This window comes from Ursus americanus, chromosome 25 (genome assembly GCF_024610735.1).
Source record: "Ursus americanus isolate L20-20 chromosome 25, mUrsAme1.1.p, whole genome shotgun sequence".
NCBI lineage: Eukaryota > Metazoa > Chordata > Mammalia > Carnivora > Ursidae > Ursus > Ursus americanus.
Window position 1 is genome coordinate 18,075,210 of NC_142151.1, and position 21,018 is coordinate 18,096,227.

The window sequence follows — 21,018 nt, forward strand, 5'->3', positions numbered from 1 at the left end:
AGAAAATTCTTTTTTAATCACTTATTCTGGGGTGATTTTTTATATGTCAATAGTAATTAAAATAAGAAAGCTCTGATCATTTGGATTATTCAGCAAATATTCACTTTCATTGATGCTGGACTTAGACTTATGATTTGCTTTGGCCAGAGAAAAATTCTTGCATTGGGCTTGTACAGTGGACCTTGCCTTCTCGCGTTTTTGCTATTGTGAGGAGGAGAAATTTGCGATCCTTGATACGTGGGTGCAGATGAACACAGGAAGCACAGAAAGGAGCCTGGGTAGCAGCAAGAAGCCAAGCCCAGGCAGACAGACAGCCTGACACCCGGCTATGCATCGGAGGCAAGACCAGCAGAACTACCTCAACCGAGCTGTGGCTATCACACATGTATGATGCAGGTATTATGGCACTGAGAGTTTGTAACTGCTGTGCGGCAATTTCATAACAAAGCTGACTGATAACCCCAGCTCACTCTGGGAACAATACATGGTTATTATTTAGGGTGGAAGTGAAAATCAGAGATGGAGAAACTATAGTTCAGCTAAAATAATGAATAACCCAATTTGTATAGCACAACAGTGGTGACTAAGAGCATGGGATTTGGGGATGTACCTGAAATAGTTGTAGTTACATCTAGAAAAATTGTAATTTCTTTGTTGAAACAGAGGAGAAAAAAGCAGTGGCTCCAGGTCGCAAGACAGCTATATAAGAAGGCTAGTTTTCCAGGGGAAAGATTGTAGAGTGCACAGGATCACGAGATAGTATTACCATACATTTTAAACTTATCGAGTACAGACTTTAAAATTTATGGAAAGCAAGGGGTACCTGGGTGGCTCAGTGCGGTGGCCCCGCACTATTGGTTTCAGCTCAGGTCCTGATCTCACGGTCCTGAGACGATCGTGTTGGGTGGGTGTGGAGCCTGCTTAAGATTCTCTCTCTCCCTCTCCTGCTGCCCCTCCCCACTCTCCATTCCCCAACCCACTGGGGCACGTTTGCCCACAAGTACTTTCTCTCTCAAATATTAAATCTTAAATATATATATATATATATATATATGGAAAGAAAATAAGCTGAAGACTACCCCAAGTGACCTCATCTACACGTCACAAGTAGTTTCTAACTATCTCACCTTCCCGCAGGAAAACCGTTCTGTGATTGTAACACACGAACACGGAGCAAGGCCCCGTTCACACTCCATCCTTTCCCATCCTCTCCCTTATCTGATCTGATGGTATCTTAGTCAAGCCACCGAGATGACCAGAAACATCCTCTCCTCTCCTGTTTTGTAGAGTCAGGAGGTAGCCTGCCTAGCCATGCTCTGCAACAAGTAGTTGAACGTATAATTACCCAGCACTGCAGTTTTAAAATTTACCGTTAAACAATCCTAACTGTATTGTCTTCACTTTCACTAACAGATTGTAATTTTGTTCTTTAAAAGAAGGATTTGGCCTTAAGAACAGTTCTGAGAGAACAATTTGAATTTTTTCTTCTTATACGGTCTCAAGATTTTCCTTCTCTTAAATAGGCGTGATAATCCGGATGACCCACTTATAAGTGTTAGTGTTCAGCTTTCATTTGCAAGAGCTCATAGAGAGCTGCCCTCTGACTAATCAGAACTCACTTATACCACTGAATATGCTGATTGTTTACCTTGATTTTTACATTTCAATTTTCATGGTAACACTGCATAAATAACACGTATAAAACTTTAGGGCCTCTTATATTAACAGGGAATACAAGATATTGATTTGATTTTGGTGAAATACGTAGATTTTGCCTAACATGACTTAACTCCAGCCTAAAATTTCTTACTACCCAACTTCCTTTTAGCCACATTTTTGGGTCTGATTGTCAGAAAAATACACATGGAAGAAATTTAGCGCAAATTCAGTCTCATCATCAGGCTGCCTTAGAATGTATTTGGATCAATGTGGAAAAAATCACAGAAAAAAAAAGGGAGAGATGGTCCTATGATGACAGGTAGGATGGTTTCAGAATGTGTGAATATTTTTTATTGTGAAAGCTTGTGAACATTTAATTAAGTTGCCTTATCTTTTGTCTTAAATTCTTAAAAAGACAACCATATTAATCCAGCCTAATAATCACTTCAGAATTTTAAAAGTCTATTGATTTTTTTTTTCTTCTAAAATCTCTTCAATAAGATCTGTCCCTAGAGGATTTTATAAAAGGGCAAAAGATGTCTTTGCAGCCTTGGCTCTTTCAGACACTTGGCAGTTTAATGACTCATTGTACTTATAAATGTTCCTGATTAAGCTCTTTTATTTTAATTCTGTAATTTAATTTATATCATTAGATTGCACACAGAATTTTCTCATTTCTGCTACCTGATTCACACATCATTAAACGTCTACTTACGCAGTTGATAGTCTCATAAACATCAAGTATGTTTTCTCTACTTGGCCTTTGATAATCTTTTGTAATCGATCTCCTCTTTGAAATGGACAGAAGTGATTTTTCACATGTCAGACATCTGTAACATAGTGTGTGAAATCACTTATCTTAAAATCAAACTTCAATTGCACATACGCTGATCCTGAGAAATAACTATTACTAAAGGATAATGCTAAAAATTAATTATGTCCCTTGGATTTTGTTTTGCCCAGATCTTGGAGTTGTTAATATTGAAGCAGCTCTTTGCTTACGAGGGTTTTATTTTATTTTATTTTATTTTATTTTAAAGATTTTATTTATTTATTTGACAGAGATAGAGACAGCCAGCGAGAGAGGGAACACAAGCAGGGGGAGTGGGAGAGGAAGAAGCAGGCTGCCAGCGGAGGAGCCTGATGTGGGGCTCAATCCCATAATGCTGGGATCACGTCCTGAGCCAAAGGCAGACGCTTAACCGCTGTGCCACCCAGGCGCCCCTGCTTACGAGGGTTTTAGTTTCCCACAGCATAGTCTGAAACTTTAGATCAGAAGAGGTACAACTGAGTATAAAATATATATATAATTTTACACTGAAGCATAAACTGTAATGATATGAAATTCTAATGGAAGTTGTCAAACCAAAATATAATCTTCCAAAAGGTAATTATGAGAACTGTTTCTAGGATTCTTGACTCCCCTCACCTACTTTGAGAATATAAAATAATCAAGTGGAAGCATTGCAAGAAAATTTTCTTTGATGAGGGCTTGTGCCTCCCTCTGACAGGCCTTCTGCCTTGTCAAAGCGGAGATGTGAGCCTCTCTCCCTTCGAGCCACAGGAGGCCTCTCTGGTAGGGCTCAGATACAAGTTCCCTGAGATTTGCAGACATGGGAGACTGAAGTCTGACTAATGTCTGATAAAATCAAAGCTACCTTTGAACTGGGATATGACTCCTACGTGGAAAATCTAGAGACCAAGGAGAAAGCCGTAGTCTGTTTGGGGGCAGATCTAAGGAGTACCAGCGCCATGAGATAGGTTTGCCTCAGAGTTTTCAGACGTGAGTTGCACAAATGTTTTCTAGAGATGAGAGTCTCATATAACTGGGGACCACTAAGAAGCTGGAGGTATAATTCCTGATATCCTGGGAGTCAGAAACGGTTATCCATGAGGGAAGGTCGAGGGGGAAGGACAGCAAAAATCCCCCAAAGAGCCCTGGAGAGAGTTAGCTTTAGCCAGCTGTCAGGCATGGGAAGCCGGAAAGGACCCACAAATAGAGATTATCCAATTACCTTAAATCTCCTCCCTCCCTCTACCGTGAATATAATTGAAGGCAAAATGTAAGGGTAGCTGTGGAAAATCTGGAATAACTCTGAGGCAAGAAGAGCAAATCTCAAGTCAAGTCTGAGTTTTTTATTTTTGTAAAGAACTTGAAATTCCAACTACTAAGTTAAGACAGCATTTAAAAATTAAAATGTCTTGAAAGACTTGCCTATAAGCAAGCAGAAAAAACAGGGGACCAACCAAAGCTTTCATACAGGGCCAGGGAATTTTTACTCCAATTTAGCACATTTTATAGTGATGATGGCTGACCAAAAAAATAGGGGTGTTATTGCACCATGAATTTTGCTTATTCAGCATGAAGATGACATAATTTTTGAAAGATTAAAGTACCTTGTATGATTGAAAATGTATTGTACCTTATTAAAAATGACATTTTATGTTTTTAAAATAGGATACTAAAATTAATTAATTGCTGATATACAAGATTCCCAAAATATTAGTTGCAACTTATTTTAATAAATGTCAGAGCTTACACTTGACTGGAGTTTCAGCCCAGAATAAATAATATTAATTGGCTGTTTCTAAATATTTTTTCAACAAGTATTCAAAGAACGTCTTCCGTGTTTATCCTTCCCTCATTTAGACCTAGCATGATGCCTGACAAAATATATCACTTATAGATGTTTGGTGACTGACTCACCTGGGACGCGGGGGGGGGGGGGGGGGGGTGGCAGTCTGTTGGTTTTGAATAGTCAAATATTCAAATTAATACAAACCCACATTTCTAGTTTGCCTATGTGCTACGAAAGAGGTAATTATTACCTCCAATATCAGAAGAGAAAAAAAAAATCAAAGCTCAGAAAGTTTGGTTTCCCCAAATCATACCGCCAGCAAAGCCAGAAGTGTAAACTGGTTTCCTTGACTGCAAAGGCTGCACTCTTTCCTCTGCATTTTATCACTTATGGTGAGTAAAAATAATTCATAACATACCTGCGTATTTTCCTAATGGAATCAATTAAAATCAATCGAGTCATCAATATATTACAGGAACTAAGTCACTCTATAAAAGTCTTGATAAAAGAGAAAACAAAACAAAAACACTAAAATCTTTCCAAGCATACCAATTTGGTTGTTTGAAAAAACAAAAGCAAAAACAAGTTTTCATTTGCTTGGTTTGTTAGCAAACTAGGAAAATTCTGAAGCTAATTTGTCGTAAAATATTTACAGAAGATAGAAAGCATCCCCTCATTCACGTTTGCATTCGTTAGGCATTTGTTGGCCCCACCCTGAGGGGCTCTGCTCTGTAAACCTGGGAACTTAATCTGTGAACAAAACAATGTTTCCAAAAAAAAAAAAAAAAAAAAGACAATGTTTCCATTCTTATGTAATTTACACTGAAATGGAAGAAGCAAACAAGTTTTAGGTGGTATTAAATTTACTAAAAGGCTTCCATGTAATCGGCATTTTCTAAATAGAAAATAATTTTTAAATCTGTTTTGAAGCAGATATTTATATTAAGATTGAAACACAAGTGCTTATTCATTGGCCAAATACATGTCAGACTGACTGAGAGACAAGTACTAAAAAAGTCCTACCTTCACATTAGTAATAGATCTATAAATGCCCTTTAATACCTTCAGCAGCAATATCTGAAAACACCACAAGATGGCGACATGACTCTATAAGAACAAGCCTTTGCTTCAAATAGTATTAATATTTTTCAGTTTCCTAAAGCAAAAGTTGAAGTTTTCAGGGTATTTTACTGCTTTGAAAGTAAAGATGGGATTTCAAGAATATATAACTGTTGAAATCACATCAAAGAGTGATTTTCCAAGTTAATATTTTACAAATCTGTGAGACTTTTTTTTTTAAATAATAATATTTTTTTATTATATTATGTTAGTCACCATACAGCACATCCCCAGTTGTCTGTGAGACTTTTTAAATAGCGGTATGAATAATGCAAACACTGAAGTTTCGCCTTTAAAATTCTTGACCTGAAGTTATTGTGGCTCATCTGTTATGCTTACACAACATTTTTTTCTTGTGGAGTTTCACTACTTGGACTTCCCTTGGCTGTCCTTGATAACAAATTGTGGAATGGTTATATGTCAAAATCACTTAAAATATTTTGATATCAAGAGATTGCATGGATGGTTTCTAATTAAACAGATGACTTTTTTCAGGCTGATATTTATAAGTGTCAAAAGCTAGGAATTTGCACTAGCAAAACACTCTAAAATAATCATATATGTCTTCCCTCTACATCAGATTTTATTTTTTGCCTATTTATCAGATTGTTGTCAACTTTACATCCTGTTCAGTCCTTCCATTCTCCTCTGAATCAGGAAAAGCCCTTTCCAGTGTTGTCCTAGGTTAAGATCTAACAATGAGAGGCTCTCCTTTGAGATTTGAAAGACAGAAAAAAGAGAAGCCTTTTTTTCCCAATGGCATTTGCAAAGATAGAGACCGGGGTATGCACATAGGAGGTATGCCTCGACTTCCAAAACGAATTCCTATAATCCTCCATCTCAGTGCTGTAGGCACCTGCGATGAGCCTGTTTTTCTGAAACCTTTCAAGTTGATAGCATGCAAGTGAGCTTTTGCAAATTACCCATTTGAGGGTTGTGGGCAGCTGACATCATTGACGGCAATGTAATTTTGGTAACCTCTAGCAGCATTTTTTCTGACCTCTACTCCCCAGTCCATTTCAAGAGATGTGTAAACCTCCAACTCCCTATATTAAAACCACTATTTCTTGGAAAACAGAGTGGTTTCTGCTTTCCTGACATGGCCCACACTGAAACACTCCTATAAATTCCGAAGAAATCAGGTTAAGTGTGTATCTATGTTTGAATTACCAACCTTTAGTACAACCTCAGAAGTACAGTTAAAATAATCACAACAAACCCTCCCATTCAGAAAGAAGAAAGGGAGGCACATTGCACGCACTGATCCGTAGCAATCGTGAATTCCTGGGGGCAAATTTTGCCAAGATGATGTAGTTTTGGCATATCGGTGAGGTTCAGTGAGGTGGAGCCTGGAGACGTTTACCAAGAAAGAATTCTTGAGGCGTCTTTGGTGCAAAATAGTGGTTTATTAAAGCACGGGGACAGGACCCTTGGGCAGAAAGAGCTGCTGCCTTGGAGTTGTGAGGGGTGGCTGATTATATACTGTGGGGCTGGGGGGGTAAGGAAAAGGGAGGTTTCAAAAGGATTTTCATATGTAAAAGAAGACGTATAAGATACCCCAGGCCTTGCCACTGTCAAGTTAAGGTTGTTTTTCCCTCTAGCAAGGCATTAGCATTAAGATAATTGGGAGCTTCCTGGAAGAATGTCACACATGTCCCACCCAGGAGTGGGGGCTGGGGAGGGGATTGCAGGGTGTCAGTTCATGCTTTGTCTTCAGTTTGCCTTCTGTTCCCCCATCAAAGAGAGTTTATCTGAAAGACTAAGAATGTTCCTTAGAATCTTGTTATGCTTGCTTGCTAGGAGTAGCTCCCCAATCCTTGTCCTTTTGACTGCCCCCCCCCCCCAGGGTTATCCTTTTCTTTTTCTTTTTTCTCTTCAGCTACTTCTTGCCAACAGACATTTAGGAAACCTCAGGTCATTACCCATCTTGCTCTTAATTCAGGCTGGTTGCACTTTGGCAGTATGATGCTCTGGTACTTTACTGGCCTTTTGTTGATTTTATTCTAATTAATTAAATGTTACTAATGTGCCAATAGCAATGCCTACAATTATTTTCAAGATAAGTCTCTGTCTAAAGTTACCTAGCTTTCTTGGGGGAGTCCGATTCTTAGTCTTTTTGTTTTGAGCCACTTTTTGCAATGAACACATTTGCTAGAGCTTTTTGAACAAACCTTGGGTTGAATTTTGCTTATAGGTTAAGTTTTAGTTATTGTTACATTTCTAAATGCATTTCTAAATGCATCTTTTACTGTTTGGATAACAGAAGGAGTTCTACCTTTCAGCACTGCAAGGATATCTCTAATAAATTGCATTTTCGAACTGACTCTGAAATATGAAAATATAATTGAAGTTTTATATTGCCTGGTATCAGAGACTGCTAAACTCTCTTATGAATTATAATAGTCCTCTTTAGAGTCTATACACAAAGGCATATTGTTTCTAAATATTGACAATATTATTTTTGTGCAATCATTAAATTTCTTTTTTTAATTCTCTGTTTTTGGGCGTTTTGTTTGTTTGGTTGTTTTTTTGTTTTGTTTTGTTTTGCTTCATTTCACTCACTGGGACGGTCAGTGCAATGTTGAATGGAAATGATGTATTCTTTATTCATTCCCAATGTTAGAGAGAAAACCGTCGATGTGAAGAGGGAGCAGAAGGCAAGCCGAGGACAAAAGTACAAGCTGACACCCTGCAACCACCACACCCCCCACACCCCCACCTCTGCCCCATTCCCACTTAGGATATGTGTGACATTCCTCAGGTACTCCTGGCTCCAGGAAAGCTAAGGGAAGGAAAATCAAATGGTCAGCTAATAGAGATCAGAGTTCAACAAGGCATGAGTCTCCCTCAGTTTACAAAATATCTTAGTGATTTATAAGGAAAAAAGCATTCTTATCAATAACCCAACTTCCAATCAGAAAGGGAGACAAACCATATGAGACTTGACTCCGGAGAAATAAACTGAGGGTTGTGGAAAGGGAGGTGGGTGGGGGGATGGGGTAACTGGGTGATGGGCATTAAAGAGGGCACGTGACATGGTGAGCATTGGATGATATACTCAACTAATGAATCATTGAACATTATATCAAAAACTAATGATGTACTATACCTTGGTTAACTGAATTTAAATTAAAAAAAAAAAAACACAATAACCTGACTTCCTGAAGGAAACTCCCAACTGTCTTAATGTTAATGCCTTACTAGAGGAAAAAATAACCTTGACTATAGCAAGGCCTCCAATATCTTGTAGGTCCTCTTTAGCATACAAAAATTCTTTTGAAAACCTCCTTTTTTCCTTATCCCCAGCCCCCAAGTACATAATCAGTCACCCCTCACAACCCCAGTGTAGCAGCTCTTTCTGCCCACTGGTCCCATTCCATGCTTTAACAAAACCACCATTCTGCATCAAAGATGTCTCAAGTATTCTTTCTTGGCCATCGGCTCCGGACCCCAGGCCATCAAACCTCACCTACATTCAAAACTACATCAAATGTTTCATCACTGAATGTGAGGTTGGCCATAGCTTATCACATACATTTTATATTAAAGAACTCTCTGCTCCTACTTTACTAAGAAGTTTTTATCACTGATAGATATTCAATTTCTCCAAATGCTTTTTCTGAATCTATTGAGATAAATGATTTTTTTCTTTATTCTACTAGAAATGTAGTGAATTACATTTTGGTCAAAGAATGTAAAAAAAGGAATCCTTGAATTCTCAGCAGAAGCCCAACTTTATCATGACATATTATGCTTTTTTATGCATGGCTTGATTGGCTTTTTAATATTTTTTCTAGAATATTTGCACTTATATTCTTAAGTAAAATCTGGCATGTAATGATCCTTTCCTGAAAAGTCCTTGTCTGGTTTTTGTATTGAATTTTGCTTGATACAAAATGCTGCCTTCACTAATGAGTTAAAAAAGTTCCAATCTTAAAAAAAAAAAAAAAAAAAAAAAGCTTTGTTTTTCTATTCTCTGGGAAGTTTACCTCCCTTCAATTTTCAGTGAAATTCACTGGGAAAGACTGGGTTGTTGTATTTGAAGACTTTAAATTATGGTTTCATTTTCTTAATTGTTTTTAAATGATGAGATTTTCTCATCTCTTATTTGTGTTAAGTTCTTTAACAAATGTGTCCATTTCATCTAAATTTTCAAATATTTTAAACTAATCTAGTTCATAACATTGTCTTAATGCCTCTTGATATATGAACTATATCTATGGTGATATTTCCTTTTACCTTCTTTATATTAAGGTTTTTTCCCCTTTTTTTGATCACTTTAACTAGAGATTTATTCTTTCAAAGTTTTTCTTTGAACCAAACTTTGTCTTATTTGATACTTACTACTATATGTTAATTATCTATTTCATTAATTTAATTCATTAATAATTTAATTTACTCCCTTAATTTCACTAACTTATCCTCTCATCTTTATTACTTCCCTCCAGTTTTCTTTGATTATATGTTGTTGTTTATTTTTCAATTTCTGGAGTTGGATTCTTAGATTATTGATCTTCAGTCTTTTTTCTTTTCTTTTTCAAATATATCTATTTTAGCTTTATATTTCTGGAAGAAAGAAGAAGGAGAAAATAACAGCTGTAAAAGATAAAGAGTGATGGAGTATGCAGTAATGGTGAAGAGGTTAAGTAAGATATAAAAACTATCTGCTGTGGGGCGCCTGGGTGGCACAGCGGTTAAGCGTCTGCCTTCGGCTCAGGGCGTGATCCCGGCGTTATGGGATCGAGCCCCACATCAGGCTCCTCTGCTGGGAGCCTGCTTCTTCCTCTCCCACTCCCCCTGCTTGTGTTCCCTCTCTCGCTGGCTGTTTCTATCTCTGTCGAATTAAAAAAAAAAAAAAACCTATCTGCTGCATCTGATATTGAAAGTCAAATTGCTGTGGATTCAGATACAATTTATTTTCATATTTTTATTTAAATTCTAGTTAGTTGATATATAGTGCAATATTGGTTTCAGGAGTAGAAATCGGTGGTTCATCACTTACATACCACACCCAGTGCTCATCATAACAAGGGCCCTCCTTAATACCCATCACCCATCTAGCCCATCCCCCACCCACTACCCTCCATCAACCCACAGCTTGATCTCTATCATTAAGAGTCTCGTATGGTCTGTTTCCCCCCTCTTTTTTTCCCTCCCCATATGTTCATCTGTTTTGTTTCCTAAATTCCACATATGAGTGAAATCATATTTATCTTTCTCTAACTTTCTTATTTCACTTAGCATAATACACTCTAGCTGCATCCATGTCACTCCAAATATATATATATATATATATATCTCCCATATCTTCTTTATCCATTCATTATCACTGAACATTTGGGCTCTTGCCATAATTTGGCTATTGTTGCTAATGCTGCTATAAACATCAGGGTGCATGTACCCCTTTGAATCTATATTTTTGTGTTCTTTTTTTTTTAAAGACTTTATTTATTTATTTGACAGAGAGAGAGAGCCAGCGAGAGAGGGAACACAAGCAGAGGGAGTGGTAGAGGAAGAAGCAGGCTCCCAGCAGAGCAGGGAGCCTGATGCAGGGCTTGATCCCAGGACCCTGGGATCACGCCCTGAGCCGAAGGCAGATGCTTAATGACTGAGCCACACAGGCACCCCTATATTTTTGTATTCTTTGGGTAAATACCTAGTAGTGCAATTGCTGGATCATAGGGTAGTTTTATTTTTAACTTTTTGAGGAAATTCCATACTGTTTTCTAGACTGGCTGCACCAGTTTATATTCCTATCAAAAGTGTAAGAGGGTTTCCCTTTTTCTGCATCCTCACCAACACCTGTTGTTTCTTGTGTTGCTAATATTAGCCATTCTGACAGGTGTGAGGTGGTATCTCACCGTGTCAGATATATTTTAATGAGGTAACTAACACCGCGGCTGCATCTTTCTTTATTCTTTTTTTTTTTTTTAAGATTTATTTATTTATTTGAGAGAAAGAAAGTGCAAGTGAGTGATGGGGCAGAGAGAGAGGAAGAAAGAGAATCCCAAGCAGACTCCCTGCTGAGCTTGGAGCCTAACAGGGGGCTCTATCCCACAACCCATGAGATCATGACCTGAGCCAAAATCATGAGTGGATGCTTAACCGACTGAGCCATGCAGGTGCCCTTACATCTTTCTTTATTCTTAAACTGACTCTTTTGATAGCAACTTGGCTTCAGCTATTACACGGAAAATAGTCTCTAAAGTTATCAGTGATATTCTAGGAAAATCCTTTGTCTTGTTAATGCTTATTATCATGTTCTACTTTATTTGCACTAACTTGTCTGACATAATTTTTGTAATACAGAAGAGAAAATCCACACAATTTTCTAGGCAAGTTGAAAATATACCCAATAAAATATTTCTAAGTATGTAAGAAAACTGTCCAGTAGAAGAGAGCTGAACACAGTCACAGACTTGGTGAAATGCAGATAATGAGGAATTTCTATAGAATCCAGTATTGAGGGATAATTAAATGTAAAAAGTACAAAAGAGAATTAGGAGACTTGAAAGATAAATTGAGAGGCACCATCTCTAATAGGAATCCAAAAAACATGAATGAATTGTAGGCACATGTTGTGATGAGCACTGGGTGTTACACACAACTAATGAATCATTGAACACTACATCAAAAACTAATGATGTGCTTTATGGTGGCTAATTGAACATAATAAAAAATAAAATAAAATAAAATAAACAAAAAAAAAAAGAACGGAAGAAAAAGAAAATCACTTAAGAAAACAAGAGCTGAGTGAAGGCCTGAGTCCTGAGAGGAAATTTGCATTCTGAATTCCAAGCAGGATAAATAAAATAAATTCTTACCTAGTTATATTATGTTGAAACTGCAAATTATTAAGAATTAAAGATAAACAATTAGAAATGCAAATGGAGAGTAAAGTTAGATCACCAAAAAAGATCATGTTAGAGCTGATTAGAGACAATTAGACTCACAATATACTCATTATCAAGAATAATAAATGCCAAATGACATTGGTATGACATGTTGAAGGAAAATAACATTCAACTGAAATTTTTATTTCCAGCTGCATTATTATTTAAGAGCATCAGTGGAGTGGCTGACTGGTAGTGGAGCACATGACTCTTGATCTCAGGGCTGTGAGTTCAAGCTCCACATTGGGTGTAGAGTGTACTTAAAAGAATAAATTTTTTAAAAATTGAAAAAATAAAAATATGAGTAAAATAAAGATAATTTCAGACATGAAAAGAATGAGAGTTCATATGCACAGATACACACTAAAAGACTTATTAAAATGTATACTTAAACAGGAAGAAAATTGGGAGCCTATATGTGAGGAGTGGTTATATGAAAAACAGTAGAATGATTTGTGAGACTTATGGTACCCAATTGGTGAGTGAAAAAAAAAATGACAAAGATTCTAAATCAATAGCAGCAAAAGAGGGATTATTCAGAGAGTAGTTAGGACAATTAATTTTTTTGTCTTTTGAAGAAATAATGTTGCATAATTTTACATTGTGTTAGAAAAAAGTTAGTTAAGGATGCATATTACATATTTAAAGCTAACTGTTGTAAGAAGAATTATATACTCTATTACTTCTAAAACAACAAAAGCATGAAGAAGAGATAAAGAGTGTATTATCTGTCTACCCAGGTGCATAAAACAAAAGGGAGAAAGGAATTAAAAATAAAAGAGAAAAAATAAAACTGGTAAGTAGAAAACACAAAATAAATCCCACAGTATATAAATTCACTATAAGTATGAACTAGTTATATCCACCTATTTAAATGAGTAAATCAAAACATAATGTTTTATCTGCTTACAAGATGAATGGTAAAGATACACCTCATAGAAAATTTGAAAAATCAAAAGACAAGAATATATCAAGCAAAAAAACTTTCAGAAAAATACTTTTCAAAATAAAGCCAATGAAATAACATTAAAAACAGGTGAACCTGGAAAACTGATCTGTTAAATATAAAAAGAAACAAATTTGAATTTAAGGTAAAAAGTAGAAAAGCAGATGGACACAGTACATAACAACAAAAGGCATAATTCAACAAAAATTGTGTTAAGCTTACTAATGCTCACAGATATCTTATTATCCTGTCCTAGATATATGGAAAGTTGCAATTTTCATTTCCTTTGCAGTGAGGTGGTCCTACGTGAGTAATTCTAGGTAATGAAATGAGAGGAGAAAAGATGTGTGTCCCTTAGGAGCTGAGGCAATGGAGAGTTCATGCACGATTTCTCCAGTCTGGCTCTTCTCCTGCCACAAAGACTGACACTGTCGGTTCTTGATCAGAGGTCACCAATAGGAATATATTGTGACCCGACCCACAGAGATAGTTATGTATTTTTTTAGCTAATTTTTTAAAAAGTGATATGAAATCAATAATTTTAATAACATTTTTTATTTAACCCAAATATATCCAAAATAATGCCATTTCAACATGTAATCAATACAAAAATTATTAATAAAATGTTTTGCCTATCTTCACTGAAATTCAGGGTATTTTATACTTACAGCATATTCCTGGTCAGATAGCCACATATCAAGGGCTCAGTAACTAATACGAGTCCTACTATATTGGACACCATAGTTTTACAAAGTGGACTTGCCATGTGGCGCTCACATCACCTGGGGTGGCTGAGTTATCTTACAGATGACAGTTTCCCTGAGGAATCCACTAGATTCACAATGGATTTTGTATGAGAAATAAATAAATCTTTGCCGCCACAGAAAATTTTATTCTTTATACTGCATCATATTCTACATATCACAAAGATACAAAGATAATACCAATCACGATTTTCTAGGCACACAAAAATGTAGCTTTGAAATATATAAAACAAAAACTGACATAACTCCAAGAATAATTCATAAAAAACTTGATCATTCAAGGAGGCTTTTATGCACGTCTATGAAAAGTTATAGACAGTAGCTCAACATTTAATAAGGTTACAGAAGATATGAATTAACAAAGTTATTCTAATAAACATCTACAAATGGAACTTAACAGTAGATAGTACTTGTTTCTTTAAGCATACATGGAGCATTTTCTTTATAATTTTCCTGTGCTACTATTGAAAGAATTATCAATAAAGCTAAAAAATTCATATCATACAGATGATTTACTCTCACCATAATGTGAATATGCTGTGGCACAAAACTAAAAAGAGATAAAAGTCTTTGTGGGGGGGGGGGCGCCTGGGTGGCTCAGTTGATTAAGCGTCTGTCTTTGGCTTGGACCGTGATCTCAGGGTCCTGGGATCGAGCCCCAAGTCAAGCTCCCTGATCAGCAGGGAGTCTGCTTCTCCCTCGCCCTCTGCCTCTACCCCTGCTTGTGTTCGTGCTCTGTCTCTCTCTCAAATTAATAAACAAAATCTTTAAAAGAAAAAAGTCTTGTGGGTTTTAAAACTCAAAATATATGTATATTCCTCAGTGACTCATAAAGAACAATGATGATAGGTTTGCAAAATCTTAAGAATTGTAGGGAACAGAAATAGTGCATATCAATGAATATAGAATGCAGTTAAATAGTTTTTAGTGAAAATTTTACAATCTTAAATTCATCAATTTAATAAGAAACTGAAAGAAATTGTTAAGCAGTCAATTGAAGAAGCTTGGAAGAGAACAGAGACCTATCTTAAGAAAGTGGAAGAAAGAATATTAAAAACAAATAGTAGAAATTAATTTTGAAAAACAAGAGGAAAGAGTTCTTAAAAATAAAAAAAAATGTTTGAAACTTCTAGTAAAACAGATAAAGAAAAAAAGTGATGGTACAAATTACTTATATTACAAATAGAGAAGGAAAATATAAGTATATAGAGAAGTTTTTTTAATAATAAGGAAAAAAATTTAAGATTGTTTTAATAGGAGAATTTTAAAGGCTCTGTACTACTTGCTTGGTGGACTTGCTTAGCACTAAATAGCAGAAACAAATGAGAGATAAAGGAAAATTATATCAGTTGCCCTGTGTGAAGTGTATCTTGGAGCATGCAGGGTAATTATTATTGCAACTGACCTATCCCTGCTTGTTTAATGGGTATAAGTATATTCCCTCATACATAAGTGTGGAAAACTGTCCTGTGTGATAATTTCTCTATTAATTATGCATCTGTATATTTGAGTGATGCTTTAATTTTATAACATAAAATAAATTCAAGTGGTATTATACATAAAATTTTTATTCAAAATATTTTTATACCACCTCCTACAATAAAGTTGATCAGATGCAAAGTAAGTATGTTAAATAAGTGAAAGTTTATTTCTTTTAGTTCTAAGATGAATCATAATTATATTGAAGACTGAGAAGGGATGTGGAAAATCCCTCTTGTAAAAGAATTTTGATTATCTTCATATTGATTTGTTTGTAACGGAGTGGGAAGAAAAGTCGAGTCTAAAATGGGAAACCTGCACTTTTCAAAAGCTAAGTTGGCCCTGAACTCAAAATAGTTTAATATATCATAGATATTTTCCTACTGATGGAAAAATAGGCTAGTCTGTGAAAATTCTGGCACTATATAAAGTTTTTACTCTATACTGTTCTACACACGATCTAGTATAGAACAAACATAAGGAATTAGCAATTCTGTGTTAAATGAGTATCATGCAGTACCCATGGTATGCCCCGAAGTAAATTCACAATACAGAGTTTAAGTTATTTTGATGGATGGACTAGATATTGAAAGCACAACATGATGAAATTACAAGTTTCTTGCTTTAGTTATCAGTTCTTAACAAGACTGATAACAGGTTGATTTATTAATTTCACCCAGGCAGAAAGATAGAGTGGGAGGATATTGGAAAGAAGAAATGTCAGGATTTCAAGTTATCAGATACAGATACTTATGAATAAACCAAGATATCCTCAAGTACATAACGTAGAGAAAAAAGGATAGCTATCTAAACGTGGAAGGGGACTTGCTGTTTACCACAAAGACAAAGATGCATAATGTCCTCTAATCAATATGTAAAGTGTTACAGATATAAATGTCATGATTATTTTCAATTCAATTCAACAAACATTTATTAAGAAAACTATTACCTGCCAGGCACTGTGAAAGGTCCTGGGGACACACAGATACAGAGTTAGACTGAGGGTTGCAAAAAGTTCCCTGCCAAGTAAGGAAAAGAGGCAAGTAAACTAAAAAAACGTGAGGATTTAAAGGGATAGCATAATTATAGAATAAAAAGAAATTTATTTTACCTAGGAGTCGGGAAGCCTTTTTGGATGAGATGACGTCAGACCTGAGTTCTGAAGACAGAGGAAAGAGCCTGTGTCTTTGCAGGGATAAAGTGTTACTAGGTAGGCAGAGTGGTGTCCCACCTGATGGATCATGACTGTTCAGGACTCTGTGCTAACATTTTGACCGTAATCCTGGGTAAGATAACAACTTACCTTAGCTTTGGTCACCTTATCTATAAAGGATTTTGCAATACTTACTTTTAAAATAATCATGAGGTTTAGAAATATGTATATAAAACCATAATAAAAAAATTAGTAGCAATAATAACAATAAACTAATAATCATAATTCATTGAGTGCTTAATATAGCAAAAACTAAAATGAACACTTTTCATACATAATCATATTTAATTTTGAGCACAATCCTGTGATCCATATTACTATTCTCATTATAGTGTTATAAGCTGAGGCTTAGGGAAATTAAGCAATCTTTAAAACATTATTTAATATTACATTTCAACATCACCAGCTGAAAATCCATTAGAGATGGAACACTTACAGGAGATTATGTCTGCAGAATTTAGCACAACTCTTTGTTCATAGTAAGGGTTCAAAAAATACTTGTTAAATAAATTAATAAGTGTTTTAGAAAGACCCAGGTATGTCTAACTCCAAAAGTCACACTCTTAAATTACAAAGTAAGTAAATATTTTGGAAAAATAGCTATTCACATCCACTGCTCATTTTTAAATCAGATTGTTTTTTATTGTTGTTGTTACTGAGTTATATGGGTTTTTAATATATTTTAAATATCAACCCTTATCAGATATACCATTTATAAGTATCTTCTCATTCAATATTATTTTATTTTATTGATGGTTTTGCTGTACAAAAACTTCTTCATTTGATGTAGTCCCATTTGTTTATTTTAGCTTTTGATGTCCTTGTCTGAGGAGACATTGCCAAAAAAACATTGCTAAGACCAAGTCAGAGAGCTTACTGTCTATGTTTTCTTCTAGGAGTTTTATGGTTTCAGGACTTATATTCAAATCTTTAACTCATTTTGAGTTTATTTTTGTATATGGTATAAGATAATTGTCCAGTTTTGTTCCTTTGCATGTAGCTGTCCAGTTTTCTGAACACCATTTATTGAAGAGACAGTCTTTCCCCCACTCTATGTTCTTGCTTCCTTTGTTGTAGATTAATTCAGCTGATAAGCATGGGTTTATTTCTGGGCTCTCTATTTTCTTCCATTGATCTAAGAAGACACACCGATGGCCAACAGGCACATGAAAAGATATTCAACATCACTCATCATCAGGGAAATGCAAATCAAAACCACTATGAGAAACCACCTCATACTTGTCAGAATGACCATTATCAAAAAGACAAGCAATAAGTGTTGATGAGAATGGGAAGAAGAGGGAACCCTCACTTACTGTTGATGGGAATGTAAATGATGCACCCACTATGGAAAACAGTATGAGTCTTCCTCAAAAAAAAATTCAAAGCAGAACTACCAAATGGTCCAGCAATTCCACTAACTGGGTATATTTCTGAAGAAAATGAAAACACTAATTTGAGAAGATATATGTACCTCTATGTTCATTGCAGCAGTATTTATATTAGCCAAGATACGGAAGGAACCTAAGCACCCACTGATGAAAAAATGGATAAAGAGGATGTATATATGTGTGCATATATATATATACACACATGTACAGTGTGATTTTATTCAGTAATAAAAAAGAATGAAATCTTACCTTTGGGGCGCCTATGTGGCTCAGTCAGTTAAGCGTCTGCCTTTGGCTCAGGTCATGATCCCAGGGTCTTGGGATCAAGCCCCACATCGGGCTCCCTGCTCAGCAGGAAGCTTGCTTCTCCCTCTCACGCTCCCCATGCTTGTGTTCCCTCTCTCACTGTCTCTCTCTGTCAAATAAATAAATAAAATCTTAAAAAAAAAAAAAAAAAGAATGAAATCTTACCTCTGAAACAAGAGAGATGGGCCTCCTCAGCCAAAGGCAATATAGTGATTTATTCACTGGGCTGGATGTAACTATGCCATCCAATGCTTCCATGGTGTTAGTATTATATCTAAAATAATAACTTTTAAATTGCATTCCCAACATGTCATATTTTCCTGCTGACTTATCTGTCTATAAAAGCTTTAGTTTTCTTCTAGTGTATTTTCAGTTAGCAATATTTTCTAAAACATTGCTTCTCTGTGATAAACAGACATATCGGTGCCTAAGTTGAAGAAATCACTATCACTATACCTCAAATTTCAAAATATGACTTTCACTATTTAAAAAAATCTCCTTTGTAAACAATAACATTTTTTATATGTTTGCTTTTAAAGTATGCATCTTCCTACAGTTTTTTTTTTTTAATTTTAAAGAAAAAAAATATCTTCTTTTGTATACAGGTTGCCCAGAAAGGTAATATATATCAGACTCCAATTCATAAGGGCAGCACTCTAGACAGTTACTTTTAGCATCTGTTTGTTGCAAAGCTCAGTATACCCTCAAGACATACCCTTCATAAACACTGAACAGGAGAAACACTGTTCATATTAAATTGGGCTGCAGGAATACAGAAGCCATGAATTTAAATTACTACTAGAATTCAGAGAAAATGGTAGTATTCAGCCTTTAAATAAGAACTACACTTTATTCTTAAAAACTGAAGTTATTAAGTTGTAAATCAGAACCATGCCGGGGTTCCAAGCTATTCTTAATTTTCAAACCACTCGAAGGTATTTCTGAATTACCGTTGTACATTTCCTCTCCTCTCAAGTTTACTTTCACAAGACACTGAAAGCCTTTCAGATGATTTGTTTTTCATTTTCTTATTTTTATAAACAGGCAGAATAAAATATGTAGCAGGTGCTGAAATACGCACCTGACCTAGAATATGTGAATAGATGGATTCACAAACCACTATCAAGCACCGAAGTGCGGCACAGCTCCAGGGCAAAGGATGTTTTTTTAATGAAGATACCTAATTTAAACATTTTTTCCTCTACCTCAAATGTTCTTACCATGCTTTTTGCTACATTGGAATTGGAACAGTACAAGATTCTATGGGCTGTATTTACTTATAAAAAAAAAAGCACAGGGGTCTGGAAAATACAAACGTTAGAACATTGTTTACGTTGTTAATCCCACCTGCAATTCTCTCTCCATTCCTCTTTCCTATCTGAATTGAGCTAAGTGCTCAGTTCAATGTGGGAATATTGAAAATACCGGGACTTTTTAAGATCATAGAAACCTGAGTTTGGATTGCTTCTTCTCTAGATGCTTGTAATAAGTCTGACGCACCCTTCCCTTCCTTTCCATTTCTGAGACGTAAACGTGATTGTGAAACATTCTGCACTAGAGAGGTGAGGGTGAGATTGTAGAACAGTGCAACAAGACAGACGTCACTCCCCTTAAAACTTCCCAGTGCACAGCCAATCAACAAATGAACTTTTATTTTGCTTAATCCATGAATATGTGCAGTCTGTATGTTACAGCAACTGAAATTAGATTCTAACTAGCATGCTTATATGACATGTATACATTATGCAGATACATACAACCTAAAGAACTAGTCTTACACTTAATAGAAAAAGATTGCAGCATTCTCATTAAAGTCACAAATAAAACAAGAATGTACCCTATCACCACTTTTGATCATTGTTGCAGTAATAACCATCACTGTAATTATGTTAAAGCAATATATTCAAGGCATAAAAAATTGAAGAGAGAAAATAAAATTATATTTATTTGCCAGTTATATGGTTGTAATATGTAACATTCAAGACAATAAATTAGAAATATATTATAAGATAAAATATATTTTAGTTTAAAAAGATAAACATCAATACAAAAGGCAATTATTATAGGTTAAGAAGTACTTAATTTGCTGTATGTCTAATGACGATTTGACATTTTTACTCATGAAATTTAATTTAAAATTATAATTGTTTACGTTATGTTTATGTTTTCTTAATAAACTGAATACTTAAACACAGTTCTTGTAAATTTATGTTATTAAAAGTCGATTTTAAGTCTTGAGTGATTTGGGTTTCATAAAGGAGGCAGCAGTTGTCCTCATTCTTGGTGACAGTTGATATAGTGAACCATTACACTCAGTCAATATCACTTCTATTCTTTACAAGTGGGAATTAGGAGAATTTCAAGAAATGTTTGGTTGAATTTTCTGGAAATCTAATAGATATGCTGACAGTTTCCACATAAATATTCTAGCTGGAGTATTTTAAGGGAAGAAAAAATTTGGCTCATAGAATCATTGGCTTAAGTTATAGCTTATTACAAAGAAATGGAAGACTAAATATTTTTATATAAAAATTAAACAGAACTTAAAATATAGTAATATATTTCTCATACTGAAATAACATATCAAATTTTTGCTTACTCATATCCTACAAAAAATTTTACTGAGCTTGTTTTGATGATAACGAGGTACTTATGAAAATCCAAGACAG